This window comes from Poromitra crassiceps, assembly GCF_964638095.1.
Source record: "Poromitra crassiceps genome assembly, chromosome: 13".
Taxonomy (NCBI): Eukaryota; Metazoa; Chordata; class Actinopteri; order Beryciformes; family Melamphaidae; genus Poromitra; species Poromitra crassiceps.
Genome location: NC_139644.1, coordinates 50,004,745 through 50,017,647, shown reverse-complemented (window position 1 = coordinate 50,017,647; position 12,903 = coordinate 50,004,745).

Here is a 12,903-nt window from a genome sequence, read left to right as displayed (position 1 = left end):
ATGTGAATTTCATGCAAAATGCAATTTAAAATGTGACTGAAAATATATTTTTAACGTTGTCTTGTCATCTCTGTCTGGCAGTCACCAGATAAAAAACAAGATAAGTGATTTTGTAACTAGCTGGCTCATGTGGGTATCGTGACGTCCACAGACGTCAGTAGCAAATCTATAACAAAATATCAAAAAAAAAAAATTGGGATATTTATCAATGAGATTCAGACACAGACCACACCTCTCAGTAGAGAATTGATTTCATCATCATCATCGTAGCGCCCTCTGAAGGCCCTTTTCATGAGATAGCATCTTGTTTGCCCTTGCTATATATATGAGTATGGATAATGAAAAAGATATGAGTTGACATGACTTGAGATACAAATTAGATTTGGACCCGAAATACGAAACGCTTTTGTGCTGTGGGGTTGTGCTCAAAACATAATTTTCTGTGGTGGCATTTTGTTTATGTGCCGAGGAGGGAAAACAAAAGAGAGCCGTGCGTCGCCATCTGGGCAGTGAGCGCGACAGACGAATCTTCAGATTTGACCCGCTCTCGAGAGCTGAGTCTATTACAAACCTTCTAATATCTATGGCCCTGGCACCTTTTGAATGTCCGGCAAAAGTCAACATACAGCCATACAATCATCATTGTTGTGCCTCCCCGAGTCCAACGACTGATCATCGACCAATTTGGGGGCCGCGATTTTCCGTAAATGTAATGGTGTTATATGTGATTTATTTAGCATCTAACTGGAAAACATTGTATTGAACGCATATCAGCAGCCTCAGGCCGGCCGATCGATTGGCAGGTCTGAGTGCTCTGATCGATGCATACCGATCCTTCATCTTCCCACAGGTTTCATTCATTTCTGTATGATCTTTTGAAATTTTTGGATGACTGAGTCTATTACAAACCTTCTTAGCTTGCATTTTTAAGGAGAGAGCTGAGTCTATTACAAACCTTCCACGTCATGCTGAGAGATTACTCACCGATCGAGCCAGCAGCAGATGTTCAATAAAAAAAAATATATATATACGCCGCGTCTGATGTACAAAAGGAGACTGCAGTTAGCACAAAGAAGAGACGGACGCGTACATGAGATATAAACTTATGTCGCTCTGACGCAAAACGCGACTTTGATTTTTTTGGCAATGATCATACCTTGCCATGTAGGATGAAGACGAAGGTGCGATTGACTGCAAGACTGTCCATTTCTTAAAACAGGTCTGCCATGGGGTCTCAGTTAGAGGTTCTGTTTTAACCTAACCAAACCAAAAACGTCCTTTTCTTTTGACCAAACTAAAACAGGAAATGAGGACATTTCCTCAAATACAAACGCTATAACACCCCTAAATAAACAGAGACTGCTGAGCACTTCCGGTTTAGGCATACGCACCAAAAATGTGAAAATAAATTCATAAACCGCCTGCCTGTGCCTGTCAAGTCTAATTTTTTTTTTTTTTTTTTGGCCCATTTTCCCGATGTTATTTTTGCATAACGCTACTTTGCACACCATGCAATCACTGAGACAAACAGCATAAGGAGTTCCCGATGCAATTTAAAATGTGCGATTTGGTGATGTAATGGAGCATTTGCAAACAGTTGAGCATGATGACCTGTACCTGCATGATGACCTGTATATGCATGATGACCTGTACCTGCATGATGATAAAGCCGAGAGTCTCTATTTTCTGTTTGAAATACATTTTTTTTTTTTGCTGTCAGGTTTGATTCATGCATTTTACAATGCTGTGAGACGTAGCTTAAATGACACATGACAATTTTAACGTTATATGTTAGACAAGCGGTGGTCAGAGAGTCTGGCATCTAAACATTAAAATGATAAAAATCAATTACGGTAATTTTTTTTTAGTTAATTCACCGGTCGGCACGGGTTTTTGGAATTTGTCTGTTCTCTCGGGCAGCCTATTAGATTGGTGAAACATGCCGATTGGTTATGAAGCAATGTCAACGGGCCTTGTTGATGAGACTGAGGTAACTGGTTTCTCATGTACCGAATGAATGCAACAACACACACAGCTCTCCTGAGTGGAGTTTCTCTATCCAAACATTTGACTCTATGATGTATCTTGCATTCAAAACTGATCTTAAAGGCCGGCTTTACCGTGGGGAATATGAATATATATTAATTCTTAAAAAATCTTAAATTTCGAATCCGTTGAAATTTTTGAAAAAATTTCAACGGATTCGAAATTTAAGATTTTTTAAGAATTAATATATATTCATATTCCCCACGGTAAAGCCGGCCTTTAAGCACTTTGAGCAGCTTCAATTCAAAAGACTGCGAGTCAAATTGCGGTTTTTATTATGTATTCATGTCCTATCTCTCTCTGGCTGGAAAGATCGAGATTTCTGCATGGCTTCTCTGGCACGCCGAAACAACACATTGAGGGACCGTTAAAAATACGTCTTCAAATGAGTGTACCTTATTAAACATGTTAAAAGAGCGGGGTGCCGGCCGCTGCACAGACTTTAGTTTAGCCTGTCTCTCACATGCCGGCGGGGATGAAAGTCGCTATTAGCCGATTTTACACGATATCAGATCTGTGTGTGTGTGTGTGCGTGCCGACAACGTTGTGTCCCACATAGTATTATTACTTCTGGCTCATACGAGCGCATTAGCGTGCTAATAAAATCAGCAGATACCAACAGATACTCTTGAAAACTCTTTTTTTTATAATGAACCAGTTTCACAGCAATCTGGGAAGCCCCCAAAGCCCGATCATGCGTGCGTGCGTGCAAATGGCCCAAAAAAATACCCGGCGATAAACACATTACTCACACATTTCTTACAGCGGTTCGTTTTCACCAACACAGATGGAAAAGTATTATCCTCTCCACTTTCAAAACACTATAAAAAAGAAAAGCTCACACCTGCACAGATTGTGTCTTTGGCCTTCGAAGACAGACTCATGTGTCACATATGTCATTTTTGACCCCCCATCGACTCGAGAGAGAGAGCCCCCTTTATAAATTGAGGCGTACATCGGCGATGAATACCACAGGAGAAAATAATAATGTTTATTTACATTGTAAAATTCAATTAGACTTGACTATTTGTTTATCCTGGCTCTGCCCGGCGCCCGCTGGGGACACATGGATAGTGACCACAACACCACACGTTTTTTGGTTACACCTAGTGTCTGGTTGTTAGGTTTAGGCATGGGGACTCAGCTCTCTCCTTTAGAGTCAAAGAAGAGTACACACGCAAAGATCCGATCGCTTTAAATCTAAAATCTCCCACTATACAGCAAAGATAACTGCTTTAAGAGCTATCTACTCGCGAGCCAAAATCAATCAAAACAATAAATAAAAAGCATTTATTGATTTTATTCTTGCAGACATTTTGAGACTCTGTCTGGGTCATCACAGGCTATGTTTTTAGTGAGCTTGGATTCTCATCAAAGTGCAAATAGATTATACGAGTACAGGGCAGCTGTGTGTGACTGCTATCAACAGGAAACAGGCCAGTCTCAGTCACTCAGTCACTCATGGTAAAAAGTCTGTAATTCACGCCCGTAATGGAAAGAGACTAATGTAACTCATCAGGGGATCACGTCACGGCTCCGCTCCGCCCAACCCAGTCAGGGTAATGGTACGGCAAAACTTTTGACACGATATACCTCTCAGGACAGTACATCTCTGTCTCGTTCGGCCTTGCGGTCTGTTACATGACCGGCGGTGATCCCGGCGCAATAATAGACCATCCAATAAAAACACATTCAGTGTATTGCCTGTTGCGAACCCTTTACTACTCCTGATAAGATGGCTCTCTCCTTTAAAATGCAACAGTATGTTAGTTTGCATTCAATCAGAAAGAGGGGGCAAAAACTCACGCCCTCAAATGTCTTGCATTGAACTCAACAGAATGGTAGAAAATAATCTCCTATTCGTGCTTGTCATGTGTCTTTGAACTATTTTGGTCAGGAGATGAATTATATTCTAATACTGATGAATGCCAACGTGATGAAATGGAGACTGAGCCGGAGAAGATAAAAAAAAAATCTGGGCGAAGCGCTGGCCCCCACGTCATCCCGTCAGAACAACCATTCAAGAGACAGATGGACAGTAAACTGATATAAAAATCTATTTACTAGAGAGTCAAACGGCAACTATATATGCTGCATTGTCTGCAAAATAAAAAACATCTGGAGCGATGCACTGTCGCTCCGAGTACGTCCTCTCGGAGGAGTGAGCCACTAGCCAATGGGACAAAAGATGGTTACATTTTACATTTTAAAGGAGAGAGCTGAGTCTATTACAGTGTGTGTGTGTGTCCTTCCGAACTGCCCGAAAACACAGAGAAAAAATGTGGGCAACCACAGTTTGTCTTCAATAGTGAGTGAGCGGATGATTGGATGCCAATCGGGGAATTAAGGCGAAGCCACACAGCAGCATGTGGGTCTGTCTAGTCTGCGTTTATCTCACCTCACTGGGAAACCTTTTCAAAACCCCGCGCAGAGTGCGCGCGCCCCAGTGTGTGTGTGCTATTAGTTATCTTGAGATATTATTTTTTGTGCTGGTTTCGGTTGAGAGCTGGCTGCGTGCGATTCTGGGCTTTATGCGGCTTGGCTTTGGCGGTTGACCGGGTATGGGCATTGTTGGTCCATATCTGCCGATACCGAGTCCCGCCATTTATATACAGCACACAATTGCTCGAGTGATCAAATGTTTCAAGTGTACAGTCAGCCTGACTGACACTTCATAGTCACACAGTCCATGTGTGTGTGTTATGTGTATGTGTGTCCTAAATTCATTTTGCAACTATTTTTCAATGCGTTTTTTGACGGTGGTGATTTGGGCATCAGATCAAGTCCCACACACACATTACTGAGACACACACACCAAACAGACAGCCAGGCGTGTGTGCGTGTGTGTTCTGGGCTGATAAAAGGTGTTCACTGTTGAGAGAGAGATGGAGAGAAAAGAGAATCCTGACTTAAACGATACAAAGGCATTAAACAAAAAAGTGCTTCAACGCGACGCAGGTCTCTGTGTGTGTGTGTGTTTGTGTGTGTGTGTGGGCGTGGACTAAATCTATCATTTTCCGTTCTAGTTACAACAAACAAAATTTAAAGCGGATTCACATGCCCCATGAGCCGGGGCAACGCTCATGAAAGACATATGCGCGTGCGCGTGCGATTGCTACATATGTGCGGGCGAGCTGCCCATTGGGAGATGTGATCATCGAGACACATTGCAATAAAGCATGTCTAGATATCGATATCCATGTGAAGACGAGCCTCTGGCATTCAATTCAAAGCACTCCGCGCATATTGAGCTGTTTTCCATATTCACAGACAGAGTGAGCTGCTAACGGGCTAAATATCAGATGATGAAGTCGTGGTTTATCTCCCTCCCAACACATGGCCTCCGACACACCATTCGCAGAAGTGAATTGAAAAGCTGGCACACACGTGTGCGCGCAAAAAACAATCCTTAATTTAGACCATTCGCTTCTGGTTTGAAATCTCTGCAACTACAACATAGTCTGAAATAACAGTATAATGTGTGTGTGTGAAAACACCAAAACATTTTCAGATTTTTCCAGACGCCGCACTGTCCGCTACAAAAATAGAAACGCTTTCTAGACTGAGCTGCCCCTTTACAACAGATCAAAAAAGAGGTGGATAAATAGTCGGGTGAAAATCAATGTCTGATAACATGGACGTCATCACCCGTTTAATAATATACATTTAACGCGCAGACTGATGGACAGTCCACAATTTAACTCGACTTCACACTTGATGTGTACCACAGTTGGTAAACTACTATATTTGGCACCCATTCAGCAAAGTTAGAATAATACATAAACACACAAACCGAGATGAATTCTCAACACAACCGAAACAAATCAAAACATTCGCGGAGATAATTCAACTAAAACAACTTGATTCAGATAGTGTGATTAATCAGTTGCTTTTTATCACTCCAAACAAGCGTAGCGCCAAAAATGTATTTTGTGAAGATGGAATCCCCTGTTAACTAGTTCATTGCGGGATATATTCACCACCATTGAATATCGTGGAATCTTCACTGGGTTGTGTCATTATAGTCTGTATTGTGCCTGAGGTTGAGGGTTCGAGAGTTGAAGAGGGACGCGGATGGTCGCGGATGTGATAGAAAACATTATTGTTTGACAACATTTTAAAGTATTGGCCTTTCGTTCACGCGGCTGACAGACAGAGATGCTGCAATATATATCATTGAGTTGACAGTGTGTCTGTCGGAGGCGGGGAATATCTGAAAACTGTTTTAAAAATGAGATACATATATATATATGTGCATTGAGAACTTAGCATTTAAAAAAAGTAAAAGTACATTCGAAGTATAAAAAAAAAAAAAGAAGTTTATGTCTGGATACTCTGCATAGACTGACCAGTCCGAATTGACACGCAAATCGAGGAGTCAGAAGACAAGATACAACCGCAGCGCCGTTTGACAAATTCCAAGTAAAAGTAATCCCAAAAGTCCAAATCCCGAAAGTCCACAAATGGTGCCAAAGAAAACGGGATTTTTTAGATCTAAAAATAAAAGATAAAAAAATAGCGCATTAATTTAATACACAATGCCTTCATGCACTGTTATAAACCTCAAATGAACAAAAAAGTGCAACAGAAGTGCACATCTAATGACTATTTAATATGTGATTAAGCGCTATATAAAACTTATGCTCTCTGAGTCCCTGCATGCGCCCATTTAAAAACAGCATCAGCAGTTTCAGCATACACACACACACAGACCAGCTCGAGCCACATCTTTTTGTGTCCCAGACAAGCAAGAGAGCGATCTGTGAATTGTGCGCAAGCTAAGAAGGGGATCCATAGAGAAAATGGGCGATACCGAGATCTCAAATAGACATGGAGAAAATGCACGGCACTCACTGACCCCTCTCCTCTCACGTGACCATGATGTTTGATGTTTTCCTAATGTCCTACACAGTCTACTGTCTACTCTCTCTCTCTCAAGACGTCTTGACTCCAGGCCGAGAAACGGGCTACCGGCATCCCTTGACCCAACAGCTGATATTCTCATATCGCGAGAAGTGTCTGCATTAAGTGGACCCAGACCGGCCATCTCATCCAATCAATCAATCATATCATGCAAAATGCTTACAGTCTCAGACGCGGCGTGGCGTGCGTGATTTATGACATCACAGTGGGCAAAAAATAAAATAAAAAATCCTGATGAAAAATCTTTCCGAGCAGACAGCGCTTCCGGGTTTTCACTTGTCTACACTACCAGGTATGAATCCGAACTGGCCAATTCTCTCTGAAAATATTGGGGCAGTGTGCATGAAAACACTGCTTTGAAGGTTTGTAATAGACTCAGCAGTGGAGGAAGCGTGGTGTCATATGGTGCTGCCCCTAGAATCGGCCCGGAACCCACTCGGGTATGCCACTGAGCAGGTGGTGACATGAAAGAGAATCTTAAATGTTGCACAGCAGAGACAGATCTCGCAAGAGAAACAGGAATCTGTGATGAAGCACCTTACAGTACTTCTGCTCTGTTTATTAATTTTCAATGTGTCGCAGCCAAAGTCAGAATTAATTTATGACAAATAAAACCGCTTTCTAATACGTCGAAGAGGGCATTTATAAACTAATTTAGTTCTGGAACTGTGTCGCAGTAAGTGTATAAAAGCCATTTAATCTTTGTTTAATAGTTGCGCGGTTTCCCTAGAGTGGACAAACATCATTAGCATTAGTAAATGTCTGTACATCTGACCAAACAACTTTTTGTGCATTACCGTATTATTTCGACTGCTGCTGTCAATTACACTCCATTATAAAGGCTGAATTGTGATTTATTTATTTTTTTTACTCCTAATGGCCTTAGCGGTATTTCGAGCCTGTGACTCAGAGTATTTTCCCCTCGTCTGCGCCTTTCTGCAATTGAAAAACAAAAAGATGAACTAAGAATGACGCTAGCGCAGAGAGAAACATCAAGGCAGAGTCTCTCTTATTATTTTCCTACAATTTATGTGTCAATGAGTTGTGCGTGCGTGTGTGTGTGTAGGATCAACGTCACGGCATTTATTGTATGTGTGCTGCACTTTTTAATTGTGTGAGAGATTCATTCACAAACAGAAGAATCTAATTTTAAATTCAGAATGACATCTTTATTATTTGCAATGACTCTGCAGCGGCTCTCACTCGGTAAAAATAGTTTGACTTGTTCAAACCAAACGGTTCAGATATATTTAGAAACAGGAGAGACCACATAACATTTCACTCAGAACCAAAACGTAAAAGAATTGCGGATTTAAAGATCTGGAATGCCCTCCCCAGTCACATCTGACAGTTGATCAGTCTGACAGGAAGCATAGACTATAGTCAGCCGCACATGGCCCCACCTCCAAACACATGCACACAGCGCCAGTTTTCTCTTTTAAGTAGAGCACACTGGGAAATGGAAAGCGTGTTAAAACAGAATATCCATGCTTGATGGTTCGCGCTGTTTGTAATAGACTCAGCATGGTATCAAGACACAAAAAACCCTCCACTGTCCTCGCGGTGAGAAAAGTGCAGACCTACACCGGCGACCGAGATATTACTTCTATATTTCAAATGACGTAATGTAATGCTTATTATTATTTAACATTGAGTAAAGATTGAGATAATATCTGGGATGAAAATTAACATTTTCATCATGCACTGCTGAGAGAGCTAAACATCTGAGTTATCGACCCATGCGTACTTTCGCAGTTTTATGATGTCCCAAGGGGATAAATTCATAACAAGGGGGCACTAATAAATGCATTCGAAACATACTAAAACAGCTTTAGCGAATTTGCACACATAATATAATGTAGATGGGGACCCGAGATAGATAAAAGAACAGCCAGTGTTGTAATCGGTTGCATACCCAAGATCAAGTGCAGCTGGACAGAGTGCTGCCACCACAACGGGGTCCACTTTACAATAACCTGATTAATTATGCCAAATTTTAATTTTTTTTATGCTGTTGTTGCCTGATGACAGAGTGACCCACGGCGTGCTAGTCATCAGACGACTTACGGAAGTGGCGTAGAGGATTCTGATTTTACCATGTTATTATCATACTGGCTGACACTCAGGCCAGACCGGCGTATCCCCAAATATAGACAAGTCCACCACTTGACTACCTGAAACAGATCTCGGGGCACCTGCACCTGTGCCAGTCGGAGTCACGCTTCAGTGAGACTGTGGCGGAGAGTTATACAAAACTGATGGCGCGCGCCATCGGCCGACCCGGGTTCAAATCCGACCTGCGGTTATTATAAAGCTTCTTAGCTTGACATTTCTATTTCACAATTTCGATTCGATTCGATTCGATTATACGATGCATGTCGATGCATCTCCGCAAGACTAATGCTGCATTATAACTGGCCAAAAAAAAAGTGAATAAAGTTTGGTGTGTGTGTGTGTGTGTGCGTGTGATCATATGTCGCCAATCCATTTCTTTATTGTCGGTTGTCAGTACAAATGTTGTCTATGAAACTAATTTGAAGTGAGCGTTCATCTTCTATTTACGGTATTTATTTGAAAAACATAGTTGGCCAATAAAGCTGATTCTGATTCTAAATCTGTCAAACAGATTACGACGCTATCAATACCCTTTATTTCTTTAGAATGGACAACTCGAATATGGAAAATAGGAGAATCAGCGATCTTCTGTTCGAGCAGAGAGATGAATTACGAATCGATATTATCTGAGATGCTAAAACGGGTGTAATGGAGCGGCCGTGCGAAACCTTCTTCTTAGCTGGACGTAGGACGGCCAACAGTGTCACATCACATCACACGTTCGGTGGCTCCCATATTTATATAGGAGATGTAAAAGGCTTAGATGCACGTCCCACCGTCAAAAAAATGTTTTTTTTTTTTTTTTTTACGTATTAACACGTCATTGGCAGTGGAGAGGGGAATAGGTGTCACAATATAAATCAATAGTTCTAGACAGAGGTTTGTGGATGACACCATCATCGTCATTGATTGAAGTATTTACAAATACTCACTTAATGGCACCGCTGCGCGGAAGTGGTAGCACGGCGAAGCTAGGCATCGCCTGGTCGGAGAGCCGCGGCAGGACGTGCAAAATAAAATGCAAAACAATGCGCGTTGGCCAGGAGGGCATCCGTAAGTTCATTTGGCGCAGCCCGGAGACATGAGATATAATGAAGGCAGATTCACTTATCTCAGTCGGACTTGCCAGTCATTCAATTAGAGAGGGCCACAGAGGATGGTCACACTGCAACACATTAAAACGCAAGCTAGATTGGGATTTAGGGGAGCACACCTGGTCGCAGTGAAGTGTTTAGAATATACATTTATCATGTTGTTACTTAGTTGTTTAGTTACAAATAAAAAATATGGACGTTTTGGGCCCCCGTCGTCCCCGACATTTTTTTTTTTTTTGAGTACAACAACGTGGCGTGCACCTGGGTACGCTACGCCATGGACTTAAGCAGTCTTCGACGAGTCGCTGAAACGCTGTCTGTTGAATTGAAGCAGCTGTTGTCATGAGCTGAGTCTATTACAAACCTTAGCAAGCAGTTTCAGTCGAGGCGAGATGAGACTATACGGGATGCTCTCTCTCTCTCTCTCCATTACAACTTTTTTTAGTTTATATATTTTTATCCCTCATCCATGCCTTCATCTCACGCCGTCCACGACGTATCGCATTTTGCTCATCATTGTAGAATGAACAGCTCAGTTACATGTGCAGTCGCCAGGCGATCTCGCCCCTGCTCAGCGTGTACCAAACATTGCTGCTGGCTTTGATTGCTATTTTCAAGCCGACTAGGCGCGCGGGTCAGAGGGCTTTCACCAGCAGGACGTAGCGCAAACTAGAGACTATATGAAGCTCAATTTCAAGTCTTTTTCATGTTCTCACGTCATCATGTGTGTTCTGGTGTAAACACAAAGAGGATGCTGAGAACATCGTTCTACAGTGACACAAATATTTGTGTTTATCTGGGCCGTGATCTAGAGCAGGGCCTCAGGCAAGAGAGAGCCACCCTGCTCTGAGAACGCCTCCCATTCACCGAGCCACATCCCACCATTGACTGCCCGTCAAAATATACACCGCCCTGTGATAACTCCTCTCATACACCAGCAAGATACCATATTTTAACAACATTTCGTCTAACTCGTCTGTTGACTGATTTTGTTTTTCTCTTGTAGCTGAATGTGTCAGCTGTGCTTAAGAACTCAGTCTTGTGAAAGACCCAGACTGTCTGCTGGAAAGAGTTGTGTACATTTTGAAATGTAATTAATGCCCTCACATTTCAGCGTTACGATACAGAGTAGATGATATTTTTGCCATCTTCCTGCTCTCATGAAGCAAAATGGGCATGTCTCCCCCTAATAATTATATTTGCTCTGCTACTCAGAGAAACTTTTCCACCCAGTTAGGGAGAGCTGAGTCTATTACAGCGGATGGCTTGGAAATAGACAGTTAAAGTTAATCATTCAATGAGGATGGAGAAGGCAAAATGAAGAGGCTGATCTCCTCAGAGAGCACGACGAGGGACTGGAGATTATCTCTCCAGCTCAAAAAACATGGGTAAACATTAGAAATCTGATTTGGCTCAATTCTGATATTAACATGCAAAAGCAGGAAGCTAAGGCAGGAACAACTAATAGTTTTTGTTGTTGACTTAATTTATATTGACAATTAAAAAAGACATATTTCATATCTCCGTCATAGGGCAGTTTAATTTACAGGAAAATAAGAACCGTATACATACGGATGCGATGCTGAGTCTATTACAAACATGACTGACTTTTCATCACAAAAAAGTTTTTATATGGACGCGCATTGCTACGACATAAAAGACTGTATTGAAGAAAAAAGATTTAAACAGAAATGACTGAACTCAAATCAAGTCTCCAACAAGCAGATTGTATTTCTTGCCCCGGAAGAGCTCGGGCTGTTATTTTAAACAAGAGGAGGGACAAGAGGAGACCCGCCAACCTCGGCGTCTTAAGAAAAAAAAAAGTCAGAGTTTCAGAGCGTTTTGACAGAGGGCAAAAAAATGGTGGGCTCTTCGACACCGAGTGGCACGATTCTGTGACACATTTTCTTTCAAACAGCTCTTAGCGATGATATAATCCTTGCTACCTGCCCAACATATTTACATACGTCTATTACAAACCAAAATACCCCCCAGGCCTCACGATTAAAACACTAAAGCGGAAATGAAGGCAGAAAGAGCCAGATAGTTGAGAAGAGGAATTTGAAAGGCGCTAGTGCACCGACCAGTAAGTGGGAGGCTTGATTCCGATTCCTCTTTTGATGTGCGACACCCCAAAAACCTAATGTCATTCTCTATGCATTGAAGACACATTTCTGGTATGTAATTCTCAATCAATTCATCTGTTTTTATTTGTTAATCATTGCAAGTGGCACTACGTGATTTAATTGTCAAGTAGATTTCAAACAATTCTGATCATAGTGTCAAAACCTTCAAAATAATAAGTACATATTTAGAATTATGCTATCTTCATTTTCCAGAATTTTGCAGAGTTTTGACTGACTGACATAACGATGAGACAGAGAAAAAAATATGACAATAAAAACACACATGCAGCTCTAAAGTATCGTGCGTCACCCATAATCACAGGCCGATTCGATGACGGGTCAGTGGATGATGTTCATAATGCTTCATGTGTATATGTAATGAACATCGATGGAAACAGCAGGAACTGTCCACAAGAGTTTAATCTCATGGTTTTAATCTGCTGATCGCATCCCATTCTCTGAAAGAAGGTTTGTGATATATGGTGTCATCCGTTCAGACGCAGCTCTCTCTCTCTCTGGGAGGTGTGGGTGCAGTCTCAGTTTGGTGTGTCTGTGCAGGGGGAATGTAATCAAAATCACTCTGCCCGTTGCCGGTGCAC